Genomic DNA, 13,072 nt, shown 5'->3' with positions numbered 1-13,072 from the left:
TGACAGAAGCAGAACAAGGTGCCAGGATGCAGGTGTCAGAAGCCTGGGGACCACCATCCGAAAGAGGACATGATCTGATTCTAGGAGAGTGCGTCTGGATAAAGGATATCCCATCTTAGACACTACAACCGTATTAGGAGGGCTCCTTCCAAGTGCTCTTAACTACCGATTCAGCAGTTCCAATAGAAGGACGGGACTGGTGGATTCACTCATCTCATTGTTGATGCGCACAGCAACCTGCAGGAGATTGATGAAATGTTGATATTGCTGTGCTTAATAAGTGTAACTAGGGGGGATGTCTTGGAACCTCATGCACAGCACCGCATGGACATTGTAGAGCATGACGTTAATACATTCTTGGATCTCTCTTACCAGCTGGCTAAAAACTTTAACAAGAGTTCATGTTGGGTGTGTTTAGCCCCAGGTATATAAGAGGGGTGGGTTCATCTCATTCACATGCCTTACAATTTATTAGACTATTTGGGGGCTTTGTTGAAACTGGCCAACATAAGTAATATAAAATGGTGGGGTTGTAATGATCCTTCATTTGTAATTTTTTTTAAATGGTTAAGGGACCATGATGTTACACATACCAACTTATCCAACTTTTATTTGCCTACTGTTCAACAGAACGATAACTGGTGGAATTGAAAGAATAATGCATACCCTTGGCTACCTATTAAATGGAAGGGGATTTCTTATTTAGGCTTTGGAGTACCGCATGAGTGAATACAGACACACAGCCCATTCTCTCCAAATCACTCCAGAATATATCCTAGGGCTATTACCGAGACGGAACGCTTCTTGGCTATAGCGTTACCTTGGTATGGTACTGACAAATTAGCAAGGGAAGTCATTAACATGGCTGCCTCATTGGAAAAATTAGCTAACGAGACTTCAGACAGACTTAAGGCAGTAAATGATGAAATGGTAGCTATGCAGAATAGGTTGGCTCTAGATTATTTGTTAGCAGCTCAAGGAGGAACATGTGGCGTGATCGGAACTGAATGTTCCAAGCACGATACAGACCTAGTACAGCATATCTTTGATGAAGGACAAAAGTATCATAAATACAACCCAGATGATTGGGGGATAGTGAGCTGGCTGAAGTCTGTATTCGGGGTCATAGGGGGGCATGCTGATGCAAAGTAGAATTGGTACCGTTTGTAATAATTTTCATACTAACTTATTAAATCACTCTGCACTAAAGCCACTACTCAGTCCTGATCACTCATTTAGGACACCATAAAGAATCACAAAATTATCCCATAAAGAATTCATCAGTAATCACAGGATACATTTAAAAAACAATGGGCTAATTGCAATATTTTCTGAAGGGGGGACTGAGGCAATTAACTAAAAGTTTTTACTAAATGTTTGTAATATATCTTGTTAACTATGTATCTTTTTACTTATATTTTACTAAATCCGGCTCAGGATGTCTGGTCTCAAAAGATAACATAGCCACATAGTGTCTTTACGCATAGCTGGCATAGTTCTCCTGGAAATGACCGAGTGATCCTCCTGGAACAAATGGTCTATTCAGCAGAAGGGGCTGTTTGTCACGCAAGCTGGCAGTAAAGAAAATATATGTACTGGTCAGCTTTGTAATGACCATACAGTATATAGCCACAATGCAAGTAGAGAGTCATGTGGGAGTGTATCTTGTATTGTTTGTTTCACTATATAAAACAGCACTTTAAACATTGTCTTTTAAGTCTTGTGTAAGTAAGAAAGTAAGACTTTCATATGCATACGAAACAAAGACGACTTTCAACACACTAACTCTCAGCTGATGCCTTTTGTTTGGCACACCATGTCCAAGAGGGGAATAAAATCTTATCCAAACAATGGCTATCATTTAAGTTGTTTGCCTAGTTACAGGTGAGTCAAGAGCAGGTGAACACAGATGAAGGGAAGGAGTTTTAAGGTAAATGAACTGCTTGGTAAATCATTAGAGGTTTCAAAAGACAGAATAGAGCATAAAAGACAAAGACAGAATAGGTAAGAGAATAGAGCAGACAAAACAGAAGGAGAGAGGGAGAAACAAGACACAGTGACAAGAAAGACTATCACCCACCTCTTCATCTTTTCTTTCTACACAGTGGTGTGCTGGGGCTCTGGGATTAGAGCAGGGGATGCTAACATGTTTAACTGTTACGCCTTCATCCCACCACATTCTCACATGGAAGCGCACTTCTGCTAAATCTCCTGCCAATCAGCCAACCACGTCACTCCATCAATCAGTGCACCTTCTCCCTCACACAATACTTAAACCCTCCAGAAACCTCTATTCCTCGCCTGGTATTGGTCATATTTTTGGAGCTCCTACAGATGCAGCCATTCAAAGTGCGCAATACAGACACCGCAGTACAGATACCGCAGGTATGATGACACGCGATACCGCGGTACGTGATTGGTTGACCGACAGGGGCACTCGTGGTCCGTTGGTCTGTCGTAGAAAGACTTACTGTAAACGTCTTTACTGTGCCCGTTGTAGATATTGAATTTTACCACTGAAGGGAAATCTTAGTAGCTGAGCATAAAAAGAATAGGAGCATACTGTAACGTGTGTGAAGGCCATAAACGATATTAATTTTGGAACGTAAACATACAGTATATGGCTGGTCTTGGTACTTTAAAGAAAAAAATACACACCAGTATTCCAATTCTCCCTAAACATTGTAAGCTTCGAAGTCTTTAACTAACGTGATACCGGAGTCAACAAGCATACTTTTAGAATTTGATTAATAGGGAATATAATATGGAATCGCGTATCTAAAGAATTTAATAACGGTATGATTATATCCGTGTACTGCAGCAGGTCTGTGTAGGGCTGTTTCGCCTGCCTGAGCATGCGAGCTGTCTTGTAGCCTACTGGTCTAGGTGCGTGACTACCAACTGGCAGGTTGTGTGTTCAAATCCAGCTGGTGCTGGACTTTTATTTTAACAAACATTTCTTCGAAAAAATAGGTAAGCGATATTATGGACAATCAATTGACTTTTATATTTCAAAATATCGCAACATGATCGATATTTGCGATATTTTGAACATATCTTCCCTTCTGACAGCGGCTCCTGCTTCTATTGTGTGTGTGTGTGTGCAACAGTAAATTTTTATAGAGAAATGGAGGCTGGACAATATGCGTTACAATATAAACATTTATATTGATTTAAATCGTGTTCTGATTTAAATCGCAAACGCGTGTTTAATTATGTGTTTTTTAATCATGATCAGGCTAATGCATTTCTACATTTTCTGTATGAACCAGCTTAGAGGTTCATACAGAAAGACAGCTTGTGTTTAAATTGAGTGTAAGGTAATTTATGCTTCTAAAGTCATGGTCAGTATTGTTGTACTGTGCTGTACTGTGTCACATTATTTTATAGCGTTTTTATTGCGTTATTAAATCCGGTGGCGCTGTGTTAGTTTCCTGACTCACATTATTTAAACTGCGACACTGATCATTCATCTCTAAATAAACTTTATTTTATATAGCGTTTTAAGCCAATAGGTAATTAGATTGCTCATAAACCTAATCACTTTTTCTACATAAACACAGCGTGATTGCTCTCTGAAAATGCTTTTCCTTTATTTTTAAAGTAGGCTCAGATTTCAACTATAGATCGTATTATTATAAACTTTCTTGGAAAAATGTATTTTATGTAAACCATGTTTGCTATTAATTCATTTAGGGCTAAAATACGTTCATTGTCTTCTAATCGAGTCGAGTTGACATTGGAAGCCTGCCACACCCGGACCGTTAAACCAACGCATTAGCACGTCAAAGCCCATTGAGCCAGTATTGGCTTTAGTATCCCCCCCTTCTCCCCTCAATTCAATTCAATTCAAGGTGTTTTATTTGCATGACAGATGGGTACAAGCAGTGTTGGGTACTGTATCTATATTGTAACGCTTACGGCAGACAGGCACTGTGTAGGAGTCGACGCACCAGAGCAGCGCCTGCAATTTTTATATTTATAACTTAGTTTTTAAAATTAGTCAAGCAATACGAAGCATCTCCTTTTACTTAGTGCCTGAGCATACTGCAACGCGTGTGAAGCCCATAAACGATATTAATTTTGGAACTTAAACATACAGTATATGGCTGGTCTCGGTACTTTAAAGAAAACATACACACCAGTATTCTATTTCTCCCTAAACATTTTAAGCATCGAAGTCTTTAACTAACGCGATACCGGAGTCAACAAGCATACTTTTAGAATTTGATTAAAAGGGAATATAATATGGAATCGCGTATCTCCAGAATTTAAAGACCAGACAATCGCAAACTCGTTTTCAATAAAATTATTTTATTCATTCAGCAGTTTGTGAGAGGGACATCCAGCAGGGAGAGACACACACACCGGTTTTCATTGACAACATTGTTTTTTTTTCAATTCCTCTTGTCTAACAGGAATGTTTTGTTTGTGGACAGACTGTTAGACAAGAGGAAAAGACCGCCTCCTCCTACGAAGCATTTCGTTGATCCGATCACGAATTCTTTTCCAGTCGTACGCAGCAAGGGTTGAGAATCTCCGATTCACCATCGTACTAATGGTTTCCCGGAGATTGCAAGGCACTTTTGCCTCTGGACCCATCGAAATTTACAGACGTGGTCCACCCCCAGTAAATTTCAAAAGTCACAAGATTTCGAAACACGAGGGCGGCGTAGCGGTCGGCTCTTGCTTTCCCGTCTATGCCGATGCACTGCAAGTACAACCCCCCCTCCATCTCCTGGGTGATGGGTAGCAGTTGGACATCTGGGAGAATTATTCGTCCCACTGGCATCTGTGAATTCCGCTGTGCTTCCTGGGGGGAGATAGCCGGCGGGGACAGCATCAACAGATTCCTGCGCGGTGGTGAACTGAGAGGCCGGGATGGAGTGTCCTGAGGCGGTGTGTGCTCTGCAGGCTACGAAGAAATAATGAAAGAAAGAAAAGAAAGAAAATATAATTATCGAACGTGAGACTGTCTTTCTCTGACTTACATTCCCGAATGTCCCCCGCCCCGGTCAACAATCCTAGGAAGAACACGAAACAGCCTGTTAATAAAATTGTTACAATTTTGTTCGGTCAGTTCTTCCTCCCAGAATTTATAGATCTCATCGATCAGTTCCTGCTTTGTGACGGGCTTAGCGGTTTTCCGAATGTAGTCTTTCAACGAATGCCAAACCATTTCTATCGGATTTAGATCTGGGGATTCGGCTGGAGTTTTCACCCAGTTCACTCCTTCTGCTATAAGCCTCGCCCTTGCTGCTGTGTGTTTCGGATCGTTGTCTTGAAAGAGACGGTGCCTTGATCCAAACTGCTCCCTGATATATGGGGCAGCATGCTGTGTGACCACGACTTCCTCGAAGAATACACGGTCCATAATTCCTTCGAAAATAAGAAGTGGTCCCGGGCCTCTTCTAGATATACCCCCCCAGACTTGAACCTTCAGTGGATGCTTGGGCTTTGGCTTGTCCACATGTCTCCCCTTTTTGCAAAATGCCATTGTTGAAAACTGTTCCAGAGCTACTGTTGTCAGCTAGTTGTATTTACATGCAAGAAAAGTATTTTTAGAAATTTATTTACCTTTGAATCGTCCTCGGTTTAGATTCTCTTTGCCTCCTCTCCCCTTTATAATGCCGTCTCACTGTGCTTTCAGAAACGAAGATGTCCATCCAAGCCAACTGCTGTACAATGTCCCGTGTTGACTTCCCATTTCTTTTCATCCTCATTATTTGGTGTGAGAGAGTCTTCGTGATTTTGGTCATTGTCCGTCCCCTTACCAAAGCGATACAGTGGTGCAGCTTGAATTCTGTACCTATATACTGTATGGTATGGTACAGATAAAACTTACACCATACCGATGAGCTAATGCCAGGGAAAGACACTCCAATTTTATTTAAAACACAATACGCCAGGAAATGTGTCTGATGCATTAGCAAGTTAAAACAATTGGGTCGAAAACCTGGGCGTTACACCATTTCCTTTTTCTGATCACTCGCTTTCTGGATACACATCTCACCTGTCCTGTTCTTTGTTTTCCTGGTTTGCTGATTATGCCTGCTGCGGTCCACTCCTACCCTCACACCTAAAGAAAACTATTTTAAATTTCTTGGCGCAGTTCATTAACCCTTGTATGTGCTGTCCGCGCCCAAAATGCAATTTTAAGAAAGTCAAAAACCGTGCTCAAATGCAATTTTCAAAGTGCAATGAAATACAATATTGTTGTTGCTGCTGTTCTGGTTGTTTTTATCCCGTAAAGCGTTTTGAGAAGCCACCTTTAAAGGCGATATATGTTGTAGAACCACTGATTCTTATGGAATGTGTTCCGCAGGAGATTCAAATTTTTATTTATTTTTTAATCGCGTATCTAAGGAAGTCTCAGTATAACTTTGTTCATGAACAAACAGTGGCATGTTACATTGTCATTGTTTTTTTTAACAAGGCTCGCCAGCTAATGTGAATCGAAACCTGTCTTGCTAGCTTTTAAAGTCGTGCATGTGTAAATGACAATTGAAATAGAGAAAAAAAGACCTGACTGACAAGATTTAATTAATGCAGATCAGTAAATCAAGGGACAAAACAACTATTGCGCCCGGGTCCTCAATGCGCTTTGACGTGCTAATGCGTTGGTTTAACAGTCCGGGTGTGGCAAGCCCCCAATGTCTCCCGACTTCGGCAAAAGGCACCCGCCTTTCATTGGAAGACAATGAACACACTCTAGCCGTACATGTGAATATAGCATAAAAGACACCAAGGGATTGGGTGAGCTCCCATCACAAAAAAAAAAAACTGCGAACCTGCACTACAGCGACCATAGTATAGTATGGAGACCAAGACCTTTTACGGGAAGAGACGGGGTGCTTCTGCCGCCCCAGCTTCCAAAGAGCGAAGGGTAAGCAAATACAGCAGACTTCATCTGAAATACGCGATTACAGCGCATATTACAAGGTATTATTAGTAGCTCTGGAACAGTTTTCAACAATGGCATTTTGCAAAAAGGGGAGACATGTGGACAAGCCAAAGCCCAAGCATCCACTGAAGGTTCACGTCTGGGGGGGTATATCTAGAAGAGGCCCGGGACCACTTCTTATTTTCGAAGGAATTATGGACCGTGTAGTCTTCGAGGAAGTCGTGGTCACACAGCATGCTGCCCCATATATCAGGGAGCAGTTTGGATCAAGGCACCGTCTCTTTCAAGACAACGATCCGAAACACACAGCAGCAAGGGCGAGGCTTATAGCAGAAGGAGTGAACTGGGTGAAAACTCCAGCCGAATCCCCAGATCTAAATCCGATAGAAATGGTTTGGCATTCGTTGAAAGACTACATTCGGAAAACCGCTAAGCCCGTCACAAAGCAGGAACTGATCGATGAGATCTATAAATTCTGGGAGGAAGAACTGACCGAACAAAATTGTAACAATTTTATTAACAGGCTGTTTCGTGTTCTTCCTAGGATTGTTGACCGGGGCGGGGGACATTCGGGAATGTAAGTCAGAGAAAGACAGTCTCACGTTCGATAATTATATTTTCTTTCTTTTCTTTCTTTCATTATTTCTTCGTAGCCTGCAGAGCACACACCGCCTCAGGACACTCCATCCCGGCCTCTCAGTTCACCACCGCGCAGGAATCTGTTGATGCTGTCCCCGCCGGCTATCTCCCCCCAGGAAGCACAGCGGAATTCACAGATGCCAGTGGGACGAATAATTCTCCCAGATGTCCAACTGCTACCCATCACCCAGGAGATGGAGGGGGGGTTGTACTTGCAGTGCATCGGCATAGACGGGAAAGCAAGAGCCGACCGCTACGCCGCCCTCGTGTTTCGAAATCTTGTGACTTTTGAAATTTACTGGGGGTGGACCACGTCTGTAAATTTCGATGGGTCCAGAGGCAAAAGTGCCTTGCAATCTCCGGGAAACCATTAGTACGATGGTGAATCGGAGATTCTCAACCCTTGCTGCGTACGACTGGAAAAGAATTCGTGATCGGATCAACGAAATGCTTCGTAGGAGGAGGCGGTCTTTTCCTCTTGTCTAACAGTCTGTCCACAAACAAAACATTCCTGTTAGACAAGAGGAATTGAAAAAAAAACAATGTTGTCAATGAAAACCGGTGTGTGTGTCTCTCCCTGCTGGATGTCCCTCTCACAAACTGCTGAATGAATAAAATAATTTTATTGAAAACGAGTTTGCGATTGTCTGGTCTTTAAATTCTGGAGATACGCGATTCCATATTATATTCCCTTTTAATCAAATTCTAAAAGTATGCTTGTTGACTCCGGTATCGTGTTAGTTAAAGACTTCGATGCTTAAAATGTTTAGGGAGAAATGGAATACTGGTGTGTATGTTTTCTTTAGAGTACCGAGACCAGCCATATACTGTATGTTTAAGTTCCAAAATGAATATCGTTTATGGGCTTCACACGCGTTGCAGTATGCTCAGGCACTAAGTAAAAGGAGATGCTTCGTATTGCTTGACTAATTTTAAAAACTAAGTTATAAATATAAAAATTGCAGGCGCTGCTCTGGTGCGTCGGCTCCTACACAGTGCCTGTCTGCCGTAAGCGTTACAATATACATACAGTACCCAACACTGCTTGTACCCATCTGTCATGCAAATAAAACACCTTGAATTAAATTGAATTGAGGGGAGAAGGGGGGGATACTAAAGCCAATACTGGCTCAATGGGCTTTGACGTGCTAATGCGTTGGTTTAACGGTCCGGGTGTGGCAGGCTTCCAATGTCAACTCGACTCGATTAGAAGACAATGAACGTATTTTAGCCCTAAATGAATTAATAGCAAACATGGTTTACATAAAATACATTTTTCCAAGAAAGTTTATAATAATACGATCTATAGTTGAAATCTGAGCCTACTTTAAAAATAAAGGAAAAGCATTTTCAGAGAGCAATCACGCTGTGTTTATGTAGAAAAAGTGATTAGGTTTATGAGCAATCTAATTACCTATTGGCTTAAAACGCTATATAAAATAAAGTTTATTTAGAGATGAATGATCAGTGTCGCAGTTTAAATAATGTGAGTCAGGAAACTAACACAGCGCCACCGGATTTAATAACGCAATAAAAACGCTATAAAATAATGTGACACAGTACAGCACAGTACAACAATACTGACCATGACTTTAGAAGCATAAATTACCTTACACTCAATTTAAACACAAGCTGTCTTTCTGTATGAACCTCTAAGCTGGTTCATACAGAAAATGTAGAAATGCATTAGCCTGATCATGATTAAAAAACACATAATTAAACACGCGTTTGCGATTTAAATCAGAACACGATTTAAATCAATATAAATGTTTATATTGTAACGCATATTGTCCAGCCTCCATTTCTCTATAAAAATGTACTGTTGCACACACACACACACAATAGAAGCAGGAGCCGCTGTCAGAAGGGAAGATATGTTCAAAATATCGCAAATATCGATCATGTTGCGATATTTTGAAATATAAAAGTCAATTGATTGTCCATAATATCGCTTACCTATTTTTTCGAAGAAATGTTTGTTAAAATAAAAGTCCACCACCAGCTGGATTCGAACACACAACCTGCCAGTTGGTAGTCACGCACCTAGACCAGTAGGCTACAAGGCAGCTCGCATGATCAGGCAGGCGAAACAGCCCTACACAGACCTGCCGCAGTACACGGATATAATCATACCGTTATTAAATTCTTTAGATACGCGATTCCATATTAAATTCCCTTTTAATCAAATTCTAAAAGTATGCTTGTTGACTCCGGTATCACGTTAGTTAAAGACTTCGAAGCTTACAATGTTTAGGGAGAAATGGAATACCGGTGTGTATTTTTCCTTGTGATATTTTAAGCTCTAGTTGAATGATAGGTGTAGCTAGAAATTATGAAACGCCCTGTTAAAAGCAAGGAAGTTTTTATGCCCCGTTGAAGTAAAACAAAATGCCTGACAAAGTATGGCTTGGACAGATTCCAAGTGCTTGTACAAATGTGCTAAAGAAATTATACTTTGAGTATACAGCTTGTCCAAAGTCATCCATTATTAATACTATTAGTAATATCTTCAGTAAAGGCTTTGATGCATAAATATTTCTGATAAAGGTAGGTTGTGTACTTCTGTCCAACTGAGCAATCTTGCTTTCATAATATATACCAACATTTTAATGACTGATGATTAACATGCTGTAATACACAGTTCAAAATTAAAGGCTCAAATGCTGTACATGAGAGGTTAAGCTCCCCCTGGCGGTTTTACAAGGCGACGCTGGATAGTTAGTCAAGTGACACGCGTGACACGCGTGATACCGCGTGATACTGCGTGATACTGTGACACGCCCACCGGGGTATGCCGCGAAATACCTCACCCATTTTGAATGGCTGCATCTGTACCTCCCCTTTGTTTTTGGATTCTACTCTCTCCTCGTTATGAACCTTAGAACTTTCCTTCGACCACGTCTACTGTCTTGCCCTTTTTGGATTGGAAGACCTCTCGTTGACCTTCACCTTTTGAATCATGGAACTGCCTTTTGACTACGACTTCAGCCTTACCCTCTTCTGGATTGGAAACCTACTCGCCTACCTTTTTGTTACTACCTTGGAACTCGACTTGGACTTCGCCTCTCGCCTAGCCCTCCTAAGGTACCACATAGGGTTCATCTACCTGTTTGCTCAGTGGGTCATCATGACATTAACAAGCTCATCAAAACAGAAAGTCTGTCAATGGGTCTGATCAGGATCCCTTGGAGGTAGTGGCTGAGAGGAGAATGGTGTCCAAATTAATGACCACCATGGACAATGTCTCCCATCCCCTCTATGACATGCTTTTGAGAATGAAGAGCGCATTCAGCAATAAGCTGATCCAACCACAGTGTGACAGGGAGCGCTACAGAAGGTCATTCTGGCCTTCTGCCATAAGACTTTACAACTCATCCACTGTGTATCTGGGCAGGAGCAACACTGAACTGTTTTTGGACTAAACATGAATTCTCTGTTTACAGCTGGTTTTCCTGTTTACAACTGACGTTCAATATATGCTGGGAATCTGTGCAATATATTTACAGTATAATGTGCAATACATCTTCTATACTGTGTGCAATTCAGTATACTCCATTTTTTTACATTTTACTGCATTTCTCACTGACTGTATTGTTGTATTTCTTTACCCTGTGCTGTGTTGACTGTACCAGGCTGCTGTTGCACTGCAATTTCCCTCACAGGATTAATAAAGTATCTATCTAGCATTGATAGTATCTAACTGAACTACTAAATTTGCTGACATCTTGTGAAATACGGTTACATTTCCAGGAGAACATATTCAATGTTTTTTACAATGGATGAATTTCCATGGTAAAAGGATAATATAATTGTCACGCCCTCTACAACTAGAGGGTGCTCCTACTCTGTCCTGTCCCTAGTTTCCTGTGCTTTGCTTGTCCTTCCAGTGTGTCTCTGTCTCAGGCTATATATTTCCGGGTCACACTTTCCTCTTCGCTCAGCATTGAATTTCAGATGTCCTGAGACCCGCCAGGCACTAAGTCACCCCACGTCCGTGGCCTGAGGGCATAGGTTTCTTTCCAGCATTTTCCTGAACAGCTGAGCCCGGGCTAACCCCCCGTCCCATCACTACTCTTAGGGTCTTTTTTCCCTAAATCTCCATGTTGTGAGCAGACATTTAATGATTTTAATTAAGAATGTTTTAACAATACATACAGCACTTGAGCTCTTAAACCTTAAATATAATCAGAAATATTTATATAAATAGGCTTTTTTAATTACAGTAATCACAGTTTATATCTTACAGATACTGTAAGATCACAGATACTTACCTGGCAGGGGAGATACCTTGATCAAGAAGGAGGTTCACCCAGGGCGAGGCTCGGCCATTGCACTCCGGCTGTGCTGACCCCTACGAATTCCCCAAATGTGGGAATCTCGACTGCATAATTTCTGGTAGTGGGGGACTGCGTTCGCGCTCTCCCCTGATTTTATCGCCAGCAGCCATATCACCCTGCAACTCACAACTGGCAACCCACCGAAGCTAAGCAGGTGTGAGCCTGGTCAGTACCTGGATGGGAAACCTCCTGGGAAAAACTAAGGTTGCTGCTGGAAGAGGTGTTAGTGGGGCCAGCAGGGGGCGCTCACCCTGCGGTCCATGTGGGTCCTAATGCCCCAGTATAGTGACGGGGACACTATACTGTAAACAGGCGCCGTCCTTTGGATGAGATGTAAAAAACCGAGGTCCTGACTCTCTGTGGTCATTAAAAATCCCAGGCCTGGCCAAATTTCCAATTGGCCCTTACCAATCATGGCCTCCTAATAATCCCCCTCTATGAATTGGCTACATTACTCTGCTCTCCACTGATAGCTGATGTGTGGTGAGCGTTGGCACACTATGGCTGCTGTCGATGCTGCACATTGGTGGTGGTGGAGGGGAGTCCCCATTACCTGTAAAGCGCTTTGAGTGGAGTGTCCAGAAAAGTGCTATATAAGTGTAAGCAATTATTATTATATCACAGAAATGCTTCCATAAATATCTGTAAGCACTGTATTTGGCAGGATTAGTAGTAAAATACACCTCCCTGCCAGTCAAACAAAATTCCATAGTAACACATCTTAAAATGAAGGTGTTCTAGACATTAAGATTACATATAAGAGGGCGACATCGAATCGTGCTGCGTGATGCGCCTGACATCAAACTGTTCGCAGTAAAAAAAAAGACAAATTCTGGGCTTTTGTCTTTAATTGCTTCTGTGGAAGAAGTATTCCGTGGTGTTGCTAGGCAACTCTTGCAAAACTGCAAGTACCCTGTTTAACAGTTCACCATGAAATGTGTTTTGGATTATAACAATATAAGAAGTATATTCCTTTATTCACTGCTTCACATATGTCTTTGACATGAACATTATTCTGCTCTTGTCACTGAACATGTATCTTTCTTTGCAAACATAATTCTATGGCAGTGTTCATCTGATATTTTAGCCAATTTATTTTAATGTAACAGTCCTGTATTTAATGTAGCTATTATGTTTATGGTGAGCAATGACAGACAGTGACTCAGTTGGATTTCAATGGTATTTGTGATTG

At 41.5% G+C, this 13,072-nt stretch overlaps 1 non-coding gene across 1 annotated transcript; it reads left to right on the top strand.

The window, feature by feature from the left end:
• Positions 1 to 11,806: 11,806 nt before the first annotated feature.
• On the top strand, positions 11,807 to 11,970 carry LOC148677866 (U1 spliceosomal RNA). The gene has a single exon (XR_015940197.1). It is a non-coding gene; the product is annotated as a U1 spliceosomal RNA (small nuclear RNA).
• Positions 11,971 to 13,072: the final 1,102 nt, after the last annotated feature.

The sequence above is a fragment of the Lepisosteus platostomus genome, chromosome 1 (assembly GCF_059453375.1).
Source record: "Lepisosteus platostomus isolate fLepPlt1 chromosome 1, fLepPlt1.hap1, whole genome shotgun sequence".
In the NCBI taxonomy this organism is placed as follows: domain Eukaryota; kingdom Metazoa; phylum Chordata; class Actinopteri; order Semionotiformes; family Lepisosteidae; genus Lepisosteus; species Lepisosteus platostomus.
The sequence above is the reverse complement of the archived record's forward strand: the minus strand, read 5'-3'. Positions and strand labels throughout refer to the sequence as shown.